At 39.2% G+C, this 16,031-nt stretch overlaps 1 non-coding gene across 1 annotated transcript; it reads right to left on the bottom strand.

Annotated features, from left to right (window-relative positions):
• Positions 1–6,367: 6,367 nt before the first annotated feature.
• Positions 6,368–6,442, bottom strand: Trnas-uga (transfer RNA serine (anticodon UGA)). Its single transcript has one exon. It is a non-coding gene; the product is annotated as a tRNA-Ser (tRNA).
• Between the last annotated feature and the right edge of the window lie 9,589 nt (positions 6,443–16,031).

Below are 16,031 nucleotides of genomic sequence, written 5' to 3'. Positions count from 1 at the left end.
TAGGAAAATAAAAAAGGGATTGGATAATGAGGAAAGAGAAGTGAACCAAACATAAGTGGGAGGAAAAAAAAGGAAATAGGTCTGAATTTTATATGAACCGATTGTGAATACTCTTATCTGTTATTTACTACATCCTTTTTTTTTTAACATGGAGTTTAGACAATATTGTTTATTTTAATTCCCCCCCCCCCCCTTTTGCTACTCAGATATATATGTAAGGATGCAGCTATAAGCTGTGAAACTTATCATTTCAATAAAGGATCATAGCTGGAGTGTTTCTTCATTTATTGAGATGCTATTGATGTTAGTCAATGTTTCTATGCCGTATAACAGTACTGGTATAATTAGTGTATGATGTGCCTTAATTTTAACTTCTGTTGAAATTACCCTTGATTTCATGATTGGTTTTAGGTTGTAATATTATCTGAAATCATTAATGATTCATTGGCCAACTTCTAGCTCAACATTATTCTTCCAGTTGAAATATGATCCCAAATATTTAAAGACCTAACTATCTTCAGTGTCATCTTTTCCACCTGTAAATCCCCAATCACAATGTGGTCATCCTTCTACTTACTTTCATCACTTTTCTGGGTTGATTCTGGAGCCCACATTCCCTGCACTACTGCTCCGGTCCTCTATGGTTTTTATCATTTCTTCACTTGACTCTAATGTAGCTACCATATCATCTGCATATAACAACATCTGTAGATGCCCATTCAAAGCAATGCCCATTCCTAATCTCAAAGACACTTATGCCAAAGCAACAGAATGGCGAAGAGGTGGATGTTGTTATGTGGACCAGAACAAATGAAAGGGGTAGATGAAAAGAAAAAGAAGAAAAGAAATTGGTTTAATCAAACTTGTGAGGAAGCAGTAGAAGAAAAAAATTGATAAACAACACAAACAAAGAAACTAATAGTGAACAATACATGAAAATGAAATGAGAGGTACAAGAATAATGAGGCAGAAATTTGATTTTTATGCTAAAAGAATAACACATGAGAAATGTATTCCTCACAGTCACATGGTATCTTTGCTCTATCTTAGTCTGATAAAGTTTATTTGCCTCAATGTATTGTTGTGTTGCTCTTACTTATTTGTTTCTTCCAGTACTGCATTTGTTGTTTCATTTTCCCAACAAGTAGTAAGTGATCTGTGTCCCCATCTGCTCCTCTATATGACCTTACATGTTCTATGCACTTCTTATGCTTCATGTTGACTATTGTACTTGACAAAATAATCCTCATTGGTACAGTATTGGGCTCTTAGCTATACTCATGGAGGGGCCAAGTTGGTACCTACAACACGTAAAATATTAGATCTTTTTATTGTAATATGAACAAGACAAAATACTTAACTTTGATACAAACCATGTCCACACTAATGTCATGAGTATTTATTACTGTCACAGAACATAAATGTATCACTTGATACAGAACAAGATACTAGTATCTTGTCACAGAGTACAGCTGACTCTGAACTTTTGTGCAGAGTTCTGTCTAACACAATTGCTGAGCGGGCTGAGCTGCTCTGTACTCTGATATAAGTAATCGAGGTGATGCAGTGGTGTATGGAAACTGTCCTGGGTATGTCTGTGCCACCATCTGTCATTCATAGTTGCTTCTGGCAGCACCTATGTTTATTTTTGGTTCTGTCACAATATACAAATCTTGCCATGGCACCTCACTCTTTGCACGACACCACATTCTCCCCTCTGCCATGTCCTCCAAACCTCTGCACCGTCGCCTCATAGTGCTGTGTCGCATAATGTCGACAGGGGAGGGAGTGGAGGAGGTCTGAAGCCAGACTTTTAGATGAGAAGACGGAGCATAATTACAGCCAATGGCAGCTCCCTGTCTGCACCTTGGTATCCACTTTGCAAGTGACTGGGAACACTGGCCAAAAACCGACCACGGGTTGTGTGCCCACATCAAGTGATACAGATGCCGAGAGTGGGAAGACAGCAAGGGAATCTTCTGGGGTGGTGTGATGGCTGTCTGGTGCTGATGCCTTCATGGCCATCACCACAGGGTGCAGAACGGGCGCCGACATCAGTGGCGGTGGTAGCTGTGGATTTGGCGGTGGTGGCTATAGAGGTGGAGATGGCTGCTGCAGCAGCACAATCATAAGAGTGACATAGCTGGTTCTGCTGATGTGAGTGTAGTGCAGTGGAACCCTGTACAATGTAAGAACAACATCCCTAAACTTTTGTAATGACACAGTGCTCCCAACACTGCTTCTTGCCAAAAACTTTAAAGAAGACTTCATCTTGTGGCTAACATTTTTTATGACCCAACAGATTGAATTGTTTCTGTGGTGGCCACAGAAGATGGAACAATGCACCGTACCTTGTTCCATCTTCTTGTCATGTGGCAAGTAGGAGGAAAGAAAAACTTTAAGGCTTACTCCCACGTGTGGGAAGAACTGAATTTCTCCATGTGACTTTTGAATGTCCAAATGAATCATTCAGCTTCACTGGTAGACTGAGGATGAAAAGGAGCAAAATCACATGGTGTATGCCATTGGTGGCACAAAACTGTTAAAAACAGCTGATTTGAGTTGTAGTCCATTGTCTGAGACAAGGACCTCAGGATGACCTCAAAGATAAAAAAAAAAATAAAATAGAAGACTTGCAGTAGTGGAGGATGTAATGGGGACAACAAAATGAAATTTACTGTGTGCATCTACCATCAAAAATCATCACATGTTCCAGAATGGATTGGCAAAATCAATATGGGTGCATTGATAGGGTCTGGATCGATGTGGCCACTCAAAAAGCATTGTGGAAGAACTGATTAATGTTCCATACAAACAGTGAAACAAGAGGTCATTTGCTCAATCTGAGCATCCATGCCCTGCCAAGTACAGTGATGTTGGGCGAGTTACTTCATGCAAACTATGTTACAGTGACCTTGACGCAGTAAGGACGAAACTTCTTGCTGGAGGGAGTGAGGAATCACAACCCATGCATCATCATTGTATGCAAAAGCAGAGCACTTGCCCGTGCAGGTAGTATGTTACACTGTGAAAAGCAGCAATGTTCCAGGGGGTGGGGATTTTTTTTTCAGACTGCACAGCCATCCAACAACCTGCATAGAAACAGTTGCTGCAGCAATACATCAAAACTCAAGAGGAAAATTTTAAAGACTTTGAAAATTGTGAGTATCGATTTGATGACATGTTTCTTCAGACAAATCTAATACTACATCGGTACCGACCAGCAAGCAAGACGTCAAGTCGGCATTCGAATGTTGGGCAGTCGGTCTGTACAACTCATACTGATAATTAGACAATATCAGAGTCCAGTGTTGCGATATTTGTGCTGTCCATGATGAGACAGAATTGGAAAGATTGAACAAGCCCATTAAAGGCTGATGATCTGTAAGCAAATAGATCTTCCTTCCATAGAAGTATTGGTGGAACTTGGTAACACCATAGAGAATGGCAATTGCCTCTTTTTCAAGCTTACTGTAATTACATTGCACATTGTTTAGAGTTTTCAAAACAAAATTAATAGGCCTGTCAGAAGCACCAATTCTATGGGAGAGCACAGCTTCAATCCTACAAGAAGTTGCAATCACAGGTAATGCAACAGGCTCTGCTGGATCAAAACTAATTGAACAATGATGCCTTAATAATGCATCCTTCAATTGCTGAAATGTGTCCTGACAGTCTTGGGACCACACAAAGGGAATACCATTCCAGCACAACCAGTTCAGCAGAGCAGCAATTTGCACAGAGTTTACAATGAGTTTAATATAATAGGTAATCTTTCCATGACAGCTTGAAGATCCTTAATGTTACAGGGCACCAGCAGGCCTTTAATTGCAGACAAAGTGTGAATTAGCAGCATGAATACCCTGAGCATTTATAACATGTCCTAAATAGTGAAGTTCTTTGTGGAAGAAGGAACACTTTTCCTAGTTGCACTTAAAGCCAGCCACTGAAAGAACTTGAAACAAACAGTTTATATTTTCCACTTGTTCAGTAGGCTTGTGACCCATAGTAACAATGTTGTCCAAATATTTTCTACAGGAAGGAACTTTTGCTGTTAATTGTTCCAGGAACCATTGAAAAATGGCAGGAGCTGAAGCACTTCCAAACATCAGTCATTGAAACTAGAACAAACCCTGTTGAGTGTTGATCACAGAATATTGTCTGGACTGCTCATCCAGCAGCAACTGTAAGTATACCTCATGTAAATCAGTCTTAGAGAAGAATTTCCCCCGTCTCTATCTGTCTATTAATTTGTCTGGTTGTGGGAGATGAAATGAATCCATGACAGTTTATGAGTTTACTGGGGCTTTAAAATCTGCACACAGATGCGAACCTCCTGATGGCTTTTTGAGAATGACCAAAGGTGATGCACATTGACTGGCAGAAATTGGTTGGATAACTCATTGTCTTTCCATCTTGAAGTACCTAAACAATTTGCTCATGCACTGCATGGGAGACAGGCTTTAATAGTAGTGCTGGGCACTGAAACACTGATTTTTAACATATTGTCTTGTGTGCATAGGTTGAACAAATCAAACAAGTCTAAACCAAAAATTTTTACATCCTTCGTAGATCTGAGTACATGAAACAAAACACGTTTCATAACTTCATGAAAAGTTGTTGGCAAACTGCACACGCCAAGTAATGATATTTTGTGGCCCTTAAAAGCATACAAAATAGAAGTAATGTTCTGTGGCTGTGGACTACTGATCGTTTCATACATGTCTTTATTGATAAGGGAAACAGAAGCACTTGTGTCTAACTGAAATTTATCTTTTGAGCCACTCTTAATTGGACAGAAAGTTTGTTCTCCTATCCGTGTACTACTGCAGAAGATTTCCGTGATGTGGAAATGCAAGTCTTCGTTTATGCCCACTTTAATGTCATTGCCAACACAACATTTACCATACTTGTTGATTGCTTTGCTGAAGCCATGCACTTGGCTGGTGCTGTTGGACTTGGCCTGAGCCTGGGCTGCCTTGTAAACACATTTAATATGACCTTTCCTACCACACTGGAAACATTCTCCATCATGACAAGGACAAGCATTTCTGTTGTGATTTGAAAAGCGCTGAGGACAACACTTCCTCGCTGTATTCTGTAGCACAAGTCGTGTACCACAAAACATAAATTTTTTATCTCTAATTTTACTGTTAGCCTGAGACCTGTTTTTATTCAATTTAACATTAGTGTGAACTTTAGACTGAGTGCCTTGAGCACTTTTACAACAGAAATACATGGAGCCTCAACATCAACTCCAGTTGTGTCCACAGTAATTTCAGATTCCACAATAGACAGAAATGTTTTTAGATCAGGGTATGGCAATTTGAGGATAGCATTGCAAATTTGTGTGTCTGATATTTTGCATAATTGTGCTATGCAACATGACATCACTATAACTGAGTCTACAAGAACACTTAAACCTGCAGTGTCTTTCAAGCTCTTTTAGTTTGGCAGTCCACTGTTTTAAAGTTTGTGCAAGCTGCTTCTTGAGACAGATGAATTTAAACCTAAGCATCATAATGTTCATTGACGAGCATTACAAGTTTGTTGTAGTGTACAGTTTCAGGATGAGAATCAGGGCATAGTTTTAAATACAGATGGTGCACTTCAGCTGTGACAGCTGAAAGAAAAAAAAAATCATTACACACCATTACTGTAATGTTGTGTGCTGTGAAATAGGCCTCCGTCTGTGTCCGAATATTCTGACCAGACCTCTTCATTAATATTGGATGGGCCAAACTTGGGTGTAACAACTGGTAATGGTGCTGAGTCATCTGTTGGACACTGAGCATTAGTTGTTCAATCTGCTGCACTTGAAACTGAACAACTTCATTTAAATACTTTTGCTGTGGCAGCTCAAACGTGGTTAAACACTTTTTATGAGACATAGAAAATATCAAAATACATAAGGCAAGCCCTGGGCGGATGATGCACAGGAACAACATGCACACATCATTACTGACTTTGTAATGAGGTGAGTAAAGTCTATATAACCAGAATGAAATTTACACTCTTCAGCGGAGTGTGTGCGCTGTTACGAAACTTCCTGGCAGATTAAAACTGTGTGCCGGACCAAGACTCGAACGCGAGACCTTTGTCTTTCACGGGCAAGTACTCTACCAACTGAGCTGCCCAAGCACGACTCACATACCGTCCTCACAGCTTCAATTCTGCCAGTATCTCGTCACCTACCTTCCAAACTTCACGGAAGCTCTTCTGCAAACCTTGCAGTACTAACACTCCCGGAAGAAAAGGTAATGCAGAGACATGGCTTAGCCACAGGCGGGGGATGTTTCCAGAATGAGATTTTCACTCTGCAGCGGAGTGTGCACTGTTATGAAACTTCCTGGCAGATTAAAACTGTTTGCTGGACCGAGACTCGAACTCGGGACCTTTGCCTTTCACGGGCAAGTGCTCTACCAACTGAGCTACCCAAGCACGACTCACAACCCATCCTCACCTGTGAAAGGCGAAGGTCCCAAGTTCAATTCTCGGTCCAGCACGCAGTTTTAATCTGCCAGGAAGTTTCAAAGTCTATATAAACTACCAGACTCATCATCACTTGTCATACTGGATGAAATAACACTCATCAGTACAGTGATGGCTTCTTAGCTTTACTTCTGGAGGGGCTCAGCTGATACTACAACACGTAAAATATTATATCACTTTATTTTAACATGAATAAGATGGAATACTTAACTTTGTTACACAGGAATTTGATGAGTGTTTATTGCTGTCATGGAACATTAATGTATCTCTTGATGTAGATCAAAATACTAGTCTTTTCTCACAGAGTACAATTAACTGTAAACTTGTATGCAGAGCTCTGTCTCACACAATTGTTTACTGTTGGCTCAGTAGAGAGACAATGCAGTCACCTTCAGTGACGATTGCTGATTGGGCTGAAGGTCACTGCACTCACATGTAAGTAGGAAAACTGCTGTGGTGGTGTATGGAAACCCTTCTGGGTGTGTCTACGCTACCATCTCTCATTTGGAATTGCTTCTGACAGTGACTTTGTTTAGTTGTGTTCCATCGCAAGTTACAAACTTTGCCTTGGTATCTCACTCTTTGAACAAGATAACATTTACCACCAACAAGTGTTCAGTTTGGTTTATAGTTTTCCTATCTGGTGGTTTCCAAGTCCACTTTATGAATGTTCTTATGGCGGAACTGATTATAAGATCTAAGCTCTCTTTCCCACTATTCATTCTGTACATAATCTCTTGCCCCTCTTTCATAATAAAATCGCAAAGTATAATTTTTATATTTATATTATTCCCTCCTTCCATTGTATTGTCTAGTTCCTCATAAAACTCATATTTTTCCTCTTCTTTGCTCACTTCTGTTGGTGCATGTGTATTAACAAATGCTATGTCCCCATACCTGTGTGTTATAGTGAGGCATAGCAGTCATTTATTAACTACCACAAAACTCTTCACTTCTGTTACCAGGCAGTCATGTATTACAAAATGTGTTCCATATTTGTATTTGTCATTTTTTGCATGTCTATGGAATATTATCGGCATACTCTTTCTAAAGCAGTGATTCCCAGCCTTTTTTGACTCGCAAACCCCTTCTACAATGATCTGAGTTGGGTGAACCACTGACTTTTAAATATACATACAGTAGACGTGCATAAAATTTAAGTCCAAGAAAAAGGTTTAATAACCTTAAATTAACTTAATCCTTGACATATAAAACCTAAAATTACTTGAGTTACATTTTAAGAGTTACACAATATGTAGGGTTAATTGCAATAATAAATACATATTGTCATTGTAATTTCTCACCTCTTTGTTGGAATTCAGTGCGAAAGTTGCACCTGCTTTCCATGGCACAGAGCTCTGAAGTCAGGAACCACAGAAGTTAAATAAAGTCTCAAATCACGTTCAGCACAAAGTTTGTGTCTGTATTTATTTCTTAAATAGGCATATGAAGAAAATGACTTTTTGCACAAATATGGGAATGAAAATATCATGGCTTTATTTGCTAACACTGGTAATGCCTTTAAACTTAACCAAAAACCAATTAATGGCAAAGATTTATAACTTTTCTGTAACTGAAAATCAGTGGGAAGTTCAAGAAGCTGCTCTTTTTCATTTATACTTAATGTGGGTTATAAAATTGTTGACTTTTATTATTGGACATAGCAGGAAAACATTTTCTGAATGTTTTTCCAAGTCCCTTCAAATGTTCTTTAGCCATGTTGTTGATATTTTTGTCAAAGAAAGATGATTTTTCACTAGGAAGTCATGCAGGATAGCAAAGGACTTGGTTTGATACCCATTTAAACATGTTTCCCAAGAAATAATTTTTGTAATGAATGATTTGATATGGTTTTGCACAGTACAAATGTTATATTTGAACTCTGGAGAGATAAGTTTAAACTATTAATTTTTGAGAAAATGTCTGCCAAATAAGCTAAGGTTTGGAACCAGATTTCGTCTTCCATTCACTTTACTTTGTGGAGGGCACAGCTGGTGAGAAAAACATTAACTTCATCTTTAAGACAATACGGTCTGGAAATAGTTCTACCTCACGATAGCCACCTTACTTCAGTGTGAGACAATAAACACTTATAAATGCTTCCCATTACCTCACAAAGAAGTTCAATGATGCAGGAATTTGTAGGCCAAGCCTTAATAAAACTAATTATTTTCACTGCATCATCCAGCACAGATTTCAATCCATTGGGCATGTGTTTAGAAACAAGAGCCTGTCTATGAATGCAACAATGTGTTCAGGAAGTGTTCGGCTCTACTGATTTCACTTTGGCAACAAACCCAGCATAACACCCTGTCATAGATTTCACACCATCTGTGAATAAATGCCTACACAGAAGTCCAGTCAATTGAGTTTTCATGGAAGTATTCATCATCTATCTTAAATACATCTCCTCCTGTAGTTCTCTCTTTTAAGGGTCTGCAGAATAGTCGTTCCTCTTCTACAGACTCATCATTAATATAACAGATGAAAAGTAATAAAAATGGCTAAACTGATAACATTAGTCAATTCATCAAGTTGAATCACAAAAAAGGACTGCCATGAACTCTTTCCATAATTTTTGACATAGTTTGATATGTCTTTAATCCGACAGTTGATCATATTATCAGACAGTGATACCGTACTGACTTTTTTGTGAAAGATTCTTCAAGCACACACTGTACTATATTATTTATACATGGCTGCACTAAATCTTCAACTGCTGAATGAGGTTTTATAGTTTTAGCAGTTCTGTAGGTAACACAATAAGACTCTTCAAGATGATTCTCATTATCACTGTTTTCAGTGGATACAAAAGTAGTTAAATAATTTTTCCACTTGTTAGATTTTCATGTAAAAATATCAGCAGATTTGTTTACATGGGTGGGGTGTTTGGTTTCTAAATGGTGTTTAAGTAGAGAAGGTTTCAGACTACCGTTAGCAAGAATGTCACCTTAAACAACACACTGTGGTCTTGGGCAGCCCTTGTTGCCTACATAAAAATATCCGAACCCACTGTAATTATGACTGTACATTCTTTTCTTTACATACAGTTCATTTTTGTTGGATTCACACACATCACTGGAAGCTGAATCACTAATTTGTGATTTTGTTAAACTCTGTTTCCCACTCAAACTTCCACTTTTCAACCAGTTATCCATTTTAAAGTGAACAGAAATGATTTTGATACACAGCTGACAACTTACTGCATTAGCCACAATGAAAGAAGTAGACTAAGTAGACTACTGTTGAAAATCAAAGGCCTGACCACCATACAACTGTTCCTTAGTGCGGTCACATTAATGTTGTTAGTATTGTTATAAAATAAAGAAGATGGCAGACTTAATTTCCACTGTAGTGGAATCAGATGCATTCCTAACATTGTTACATAACTGTAAATCAGGAATTCATGGTAAATATTAATTTATTTTGGAAATAATGTGATAAATTGCTGATTTTACACACATGCAACAGGGGGCATTACATGATTAATTTAATTTAATAATAACAACAACAATAATATAATAATAATAGTAATTATTATTATTATTATTATTATGACAGTGCTGCAGAAACTAAGGAAACAGAAATAGGCCTAACCTCAAGACTCGCCATTATGGAAACGAGTTTCGCGAATCCCTTAAAATGTTTTGCTAACCCCCTGGGGCTTCACGAACCACAGGTTGGAAAAAAAATGCTCTTAAGGGCACCTTCACAATTCCACCTCATTTCTTTTAATGCAGTCGCATCAAATTTGTACCTATTTATTGTTCATATTACTCACTTAGTAGCTCCTGGCCTGCATAAACTTCTAATATTCCATGTCCCAACCCATATACCAGTCTGTTTTAGCCAGTATTATCTTACAGCCTAACAACTTGCTCTGAGGCTCATTTGTAATTATTTTAGTTGTAGTCAAATGTCCCTGGCCACATTACAGGCACTGTGCGAGGTAAGCTCAGTAGTGGGACTGCTACTTCGCTGCTTCTGGACCAGCAGGGTTTGAAATTGGCGTTCCCTCCCCTAGGAGAGCAGGTTTTACCTCACTTCTAGAGCCCCTCCCACCCCGTACCTTGTACTGTAGAATATTTAAAAAGGATGGATAGGTAAAAAATGAGAAATGAAGATAATGGGTCATTGTGAGGAACACTTTGTCTCGATCCTCTGATGAAACCTGTCTGGCTACATTCAATCTGCCAGTAGCTATGCTACCACTAATATAGCTCTCAGCTTCATTGAAACACACAAAATCTCTTGCCTGCACTGACAGTGCTACAATAATGCAGTGCCCCCTGGTGTAACTAAACAACATAAATGTCTTCTCTAATGATATCAAAGAGCATGTAACATGACAGTACTTCGCTCAGGAATGACTAATGGTTACACATGTCACACTGAATTTGAAAAGTATCACAGTGTACTTAGGAAAATGTATTTAGTAGCTACTTTCAGGCAAGACAGGACCACAGAGAAGGACTTTCAATCCTTCATATGTCTGGCAACTTATGACCAGAGTTTTATACCTGAAGAGCAGAGTAAAAATCATAAGGACAGTTGAGTGTGAGGAAGTCCTAAAACAGTTAGAGAACCTAGTAATGACAAGAGCTATTCTTGTCTACCCTGAAACCAGAAACCATTTATTCTGTCACATGGTACCAGTAATTATGCATTGTACTATGTCTTAAACTAAGAAATAGATGTACGAGAAAACTTGACAGCGCACAGTTCCTGATACTTGGACATATATGAACAGAATCACACGACCTGTGGGAAAAAGTGCAGTGGTGTGGCACTCAATAGGGCTACCTGTATCGGGGGCATTTTGTGGTAATTACTGACCATGTACTCAAATGTCTATTTGCCTTGAAAGATCCAGCTGTTCAACTATGTGGGAGTTTCATCTCAGTGAATTTGCCTCTGAAGTAATACACTGGCCTGGAGAAGCACACGTTAATGCTGAAAAACTAAGTTTCAAAGTATTTGTGATAGTTTTATCATGCTTTAGTGGAAGAATGAAAATGTGTAAAATCCTAAATGTCAGCTGCTTTCATGACGAGCAATTAATCAGTGAAAAGTGAATGCCATATAAGCAAATGTGTGCAGTGTGACATATCACGATGCTATGCTACTTACACTTGAAAATGATGAAACAATTTTAAGAGTCAGTACTGCCTTGAAATAGAAGTCAGTGAGCTACAGACTGATGATGAGTTGCACCCTACTACTGGTGGAAACACCACAAACAAGATACAGTGCAGTATATCAGAGACTATGTGCTACACAAAGACTGCTGGTAATGTTTTTGATTCCAGATTAATGAGGTAGGCACTGTGTTTTGTTTAACCAAAAACCACCAAAAAACAATATCTGAGACAGTCTGGTGTAACAGGATGGCTGCATCTACACTACAGAAGAGGATGACTGCTCACAGGTCAAGCTGACAGTTGCAAACTGGGCCATCACATGAGCCTTTCTAACCTGATAAGGTGGTAAGGAAATCAGGGGTGCTGTTGAGCAGGTGTCTGTGTGTTTAGCTTAAAAAGCTGGCTAAATTGTTGCTACTGTTTGTCTGTTATACATTTTTGAAAAGTAGTGGTGTTGTTCCAGACCTATGTAATATTATTTGGGCTTTTGGAATAAACACACTTTGAAGAACAGTCAGAGGTTATTGGACAGCCTCCATCCGTTGAACCTGAGAACCTGTTGCTGGAACAATAACCACCACTGTGACTGCTGTCGTAGCCACACTGCTGCATGGGGCTGCCAACATGCAAACTCAGTCCAACCCAATGAGCGTAGGGTAGGCTACCATACCTGACAATCAAGCTGAGTTTGAGTCTGATGATGATGTTTGGTTTGTGGGGCGCTCAACTGCGTGGTTATCAGCGCCCGTACAATTTCCCAACCTTTGCTCAGTCCAATTTCGCCAATTTTCCTGGATGATGATGAAATTATGAGGACAACACAAACACCCAGTCATCTCGAGGCAGGTGAAAATCCCTGACCTCGCCGGGAATCGAACCCGGGACCCCGTGCTCGGGAAGCGAGAACGCTACCGCGAGACCACGAGCGGCGGACGAGTTTGAGTTTGAGTCTGTTGCATAGCTAATAGGAAGCAGTTCTTGATGATTCTGCATATCTGTATAGCAGTACTAATATTTTTTTGCAGTGTAACTTTCATGATTTGTGCTACAGTATATCAGATACAAGCACCTAATTAAAGAGTCATCTAGAGAATAGAAGAGCCCACTCCAAAGGTACATTCTTGGCTTTTTTACAGATTCTCTGTTTCACTGCCTGTCAGACATTTAATATCACTGGAAAAGTGATGGGGATTAGGAAAATAATGTTATAAAACACATTCTGAATTAAAGACACTTTTAATTAAAAGTAAACAATGTGATTTTATTTTTGTATCAGGTATTGTAATTATGAACTTCATTAGTGTTTAAGAGCCATTAAATCAGGTAATTTGTTCTGTTGGGTCTTCATATATTTGGCTTGAATCCTCAGCTGATTGTAAAATTTTTTCTGTCGCTTAACAATATCTTCTGCTCTGCCAATGTTTTGTGTATACTGAAAATGCCCAGTTACACTATGTATCTGATGCACTGGTAAGTTGTAGGTCCATATATAACTGACAAAATAGTTCATTTCACAGCAGAAAACAGGACAGAAGCAGAACACCTGTAATGCCTCCACTGCCTTGGAAAATGTGTTAGAGTTTGATCCAGTCTTTGGCATAATAACTGTTATATTTTTCTCAGTGAAGATACTACAGGTAATGGTGTACACATGTGCAATGGTAATATACAAAATATTTTACTGTGAGTAAAAATTCAGTTTGAAAAGTTAGCTTGTGCCAGATACAGATTGGTGGTATTGGCTACCAGAAAGAAATTCTGGGTACAGATCATGTTACTAAATAACTAACTCTGTACCAATATAGATGAAGAACATTGTGAATGATTACTACTACGTATTGTGCTTGCGACAGCTGTTTGGTTAACGAAAACTTGCTTTCTACTCACCATATAGCGGAGATGCTGAGTCACAGATAGGCACAACAAAAACACTTTCACCCCCCCCTCCCCCCCCCCCCCCCCCCCACACACACACACACACACATGACTACAGTCTCTGGCTGCTGAGGCCAGAGACTGTGATCATTTGTGTGTGTGTGTGTGTGTGTGTGTGTGTGTGTGTGTGTGTGTGTGTGTGTGTGTGTGTGTGTGTGTGTGTGTGTTGTCTATTTCCAAAAAAATGCCTTGTTGGCCAAAAGCTCACTTTCTGACAGTCTTTTTGTTGTGCCTATCTGCAACTCAGCATTGCCGCTATATGGTGAGTAGCAACTATCTTTTTCATAATATTGTTACATTCCACCCTGGATTTTTCATTGTATTGAAAACTTACTTTCTATAAGAAGTTCTGGGTACAGATTATGTTACTAAATATATTATATTATGCCATATGATCTTAGAAGATTAAAATAGTCAAAATCTCTCAACTTAATAATTTGTTGTTCTCTGAGACGAGATTTGACAGAAACTGAAGAAGTTGAATGTGGCTGTTTGATAAGTCCAAATTTAATTTCTCATCAGTATATACATCTAAAAATTCAGAATGTGCTGCCATTAATACTGCTTTATACTGCAGTTGCTGCATATTCTACTGGTAATACTATGAACATTGTATTAACTTTTAATTTTGAGAGAACTGATAATTTTCTTAGTTATAGAAGGGAGCGATTGTTGACAAACTTAGAGTTTCCGGAAACTTTCTTTTTCAAGAGGACTGTGCTATTTCTTTTTGTGTTTCTTAGTAGTTCACCAGCAATGAGAAGTAACATAACAGATTCTGTTTATTGTGATAAAGTCATGGGTATAACCATCAATATATTATAAAGACATAATATGGCTCTCTGCTTTAACATGAGTCTTCACAGTAGTACTATAGTTCCACCAACATATGACACTGGATCTAAGTTTGTGAAACATTTATTTATTTATTTCTCATACTTTGGTCACTTTTTGCACCATCAGATGGCGTACTTTACTCCATGTCTTACTTTGACCAAAAATTATGAAAAAGTTTGAGTGGCTCTTTCATGGATACTTCTGAAGGTAGCCAAGTGCACTCTTCTTGTCATAATTCTACATGTATTCCCTAGATGGTAGCATAAAGCACATCCACCAAAAACTGTGTGTGCAGCCATAACTGGCAGACATATTCGAGGTTAAATTCTGTTTACTTTTGCTATCTGGATAAATCTAACTATCTCAACAGCATCATTTCTTATTTGTGTTCCCTGTCTATTATAGTGTGTGCAGTAATGCAATCACTAAATTTTGGGCATTAATGAATTAGAGCAGCTCCATAGTTACTCTGTGCAAGCTGGCACACAGGGAGGTACTGATACATAAATTCACAAGTGAGCCTGTTTGTACATTGTAATGCAGCTGGCTCAAGCTGCGCTATCATTACAATAAAGACATGCAATGATGGGCCAGCCTGTTGTGTATTTCCACACTGTTGGGATACAGAGATGTTGATCTGTGTATGCCTGGAAGCGTTGTAATGGTGAAACAAGCATGCTACTAACCACTATAAATAACTTCTGCTTCTAGTACAGTTATGCATAGTCTGGCAGCTCCGTATGTGACATTGGGGTCACATCAGTCTCTAACATGCTTTGGACCAATCAGCAGTCAATGCCAGTCTGGGCAGCCAGTTCCACCAGACCATGTCATGATTCTAAGTCTGCCCTGTGAACTTAGGCAACACAACGGAGAGCATCCCCCAGGCACCACAGCAGCGCTGAACTTCTGCCTTTGAGGGCAATGACTTGCAGCCAGGGTAGCACTGCCACTGTCCCTCCACATCAAGGTGAGCTTCTGTCCCAGTAGCCATGGTCATCAACAGGAATTCACTGAATGTACGTGTTGCTGTCACTGCTGTCTCAGGGCCACTTAGTGCAAGCTCAGACATGTGCTGGTGAGTGAGGTAAATAGTGTCAGCAAAGCAGGATGTGGACATCAAGTGGTCATCCCACTGCCGCTGCCCTCTGACCTCATCAGCACCATCGATTGACTACGAGCCTGCAGAGACTGAATCCAGGGGTGCCACAGCATTCTGGCACTGTATTCCAAAATCTATAAAATACATTGTTTCTTGCAGCAGGGTTTTCATAGCTACCCTGTAAGCACAACTGTCTCTGCAACCCATCACTCCACAATCTATATTCCATAGCAGCCCCACTTGCTCCAGGACACTATAATGTGGAGTTGGGAGTACTTGTGGACCTCGTCTGGCAAGTGCTACCAGCACAGTTGACCTCCACACAGCACAGCTTCATAACTGCAGCATGTAGTGTTGTTACACAGTGGGGTGAGTGAGTAGACTATTGGCTTTTGTAGTTGTTTTTTTCCCTATTTTATTGGTAAAGGGAATGGAGTCTAAGTAAGTGATGTATAGGGATTTGAGGGGTATGTTTGTACAGCTAGGGGAACTGGCTGATCTTTTTTAATTCTGTGGTAATATGG

This window comes from Schistocerca cancellata, chromosome 4 (genome assembly GCF_023864275.1).
Source record: "Schistocerca cancellata isolate TAMUIC-IGC-003103 chromosome 4, iqSchCanc2.1, whole genome shotgun sequence".
NCBI classification, from domain to species: Eukaryota; Metazoa; Arthropoda; class Insecta; order Orthoptera; family Acrididae; genus Schistocerca; species Schistocerca cancellata.
Note: the sequence above shows the minus strand (reverse complement) of the source record. Positions and strands in the feature narration are given on the sequence as shown.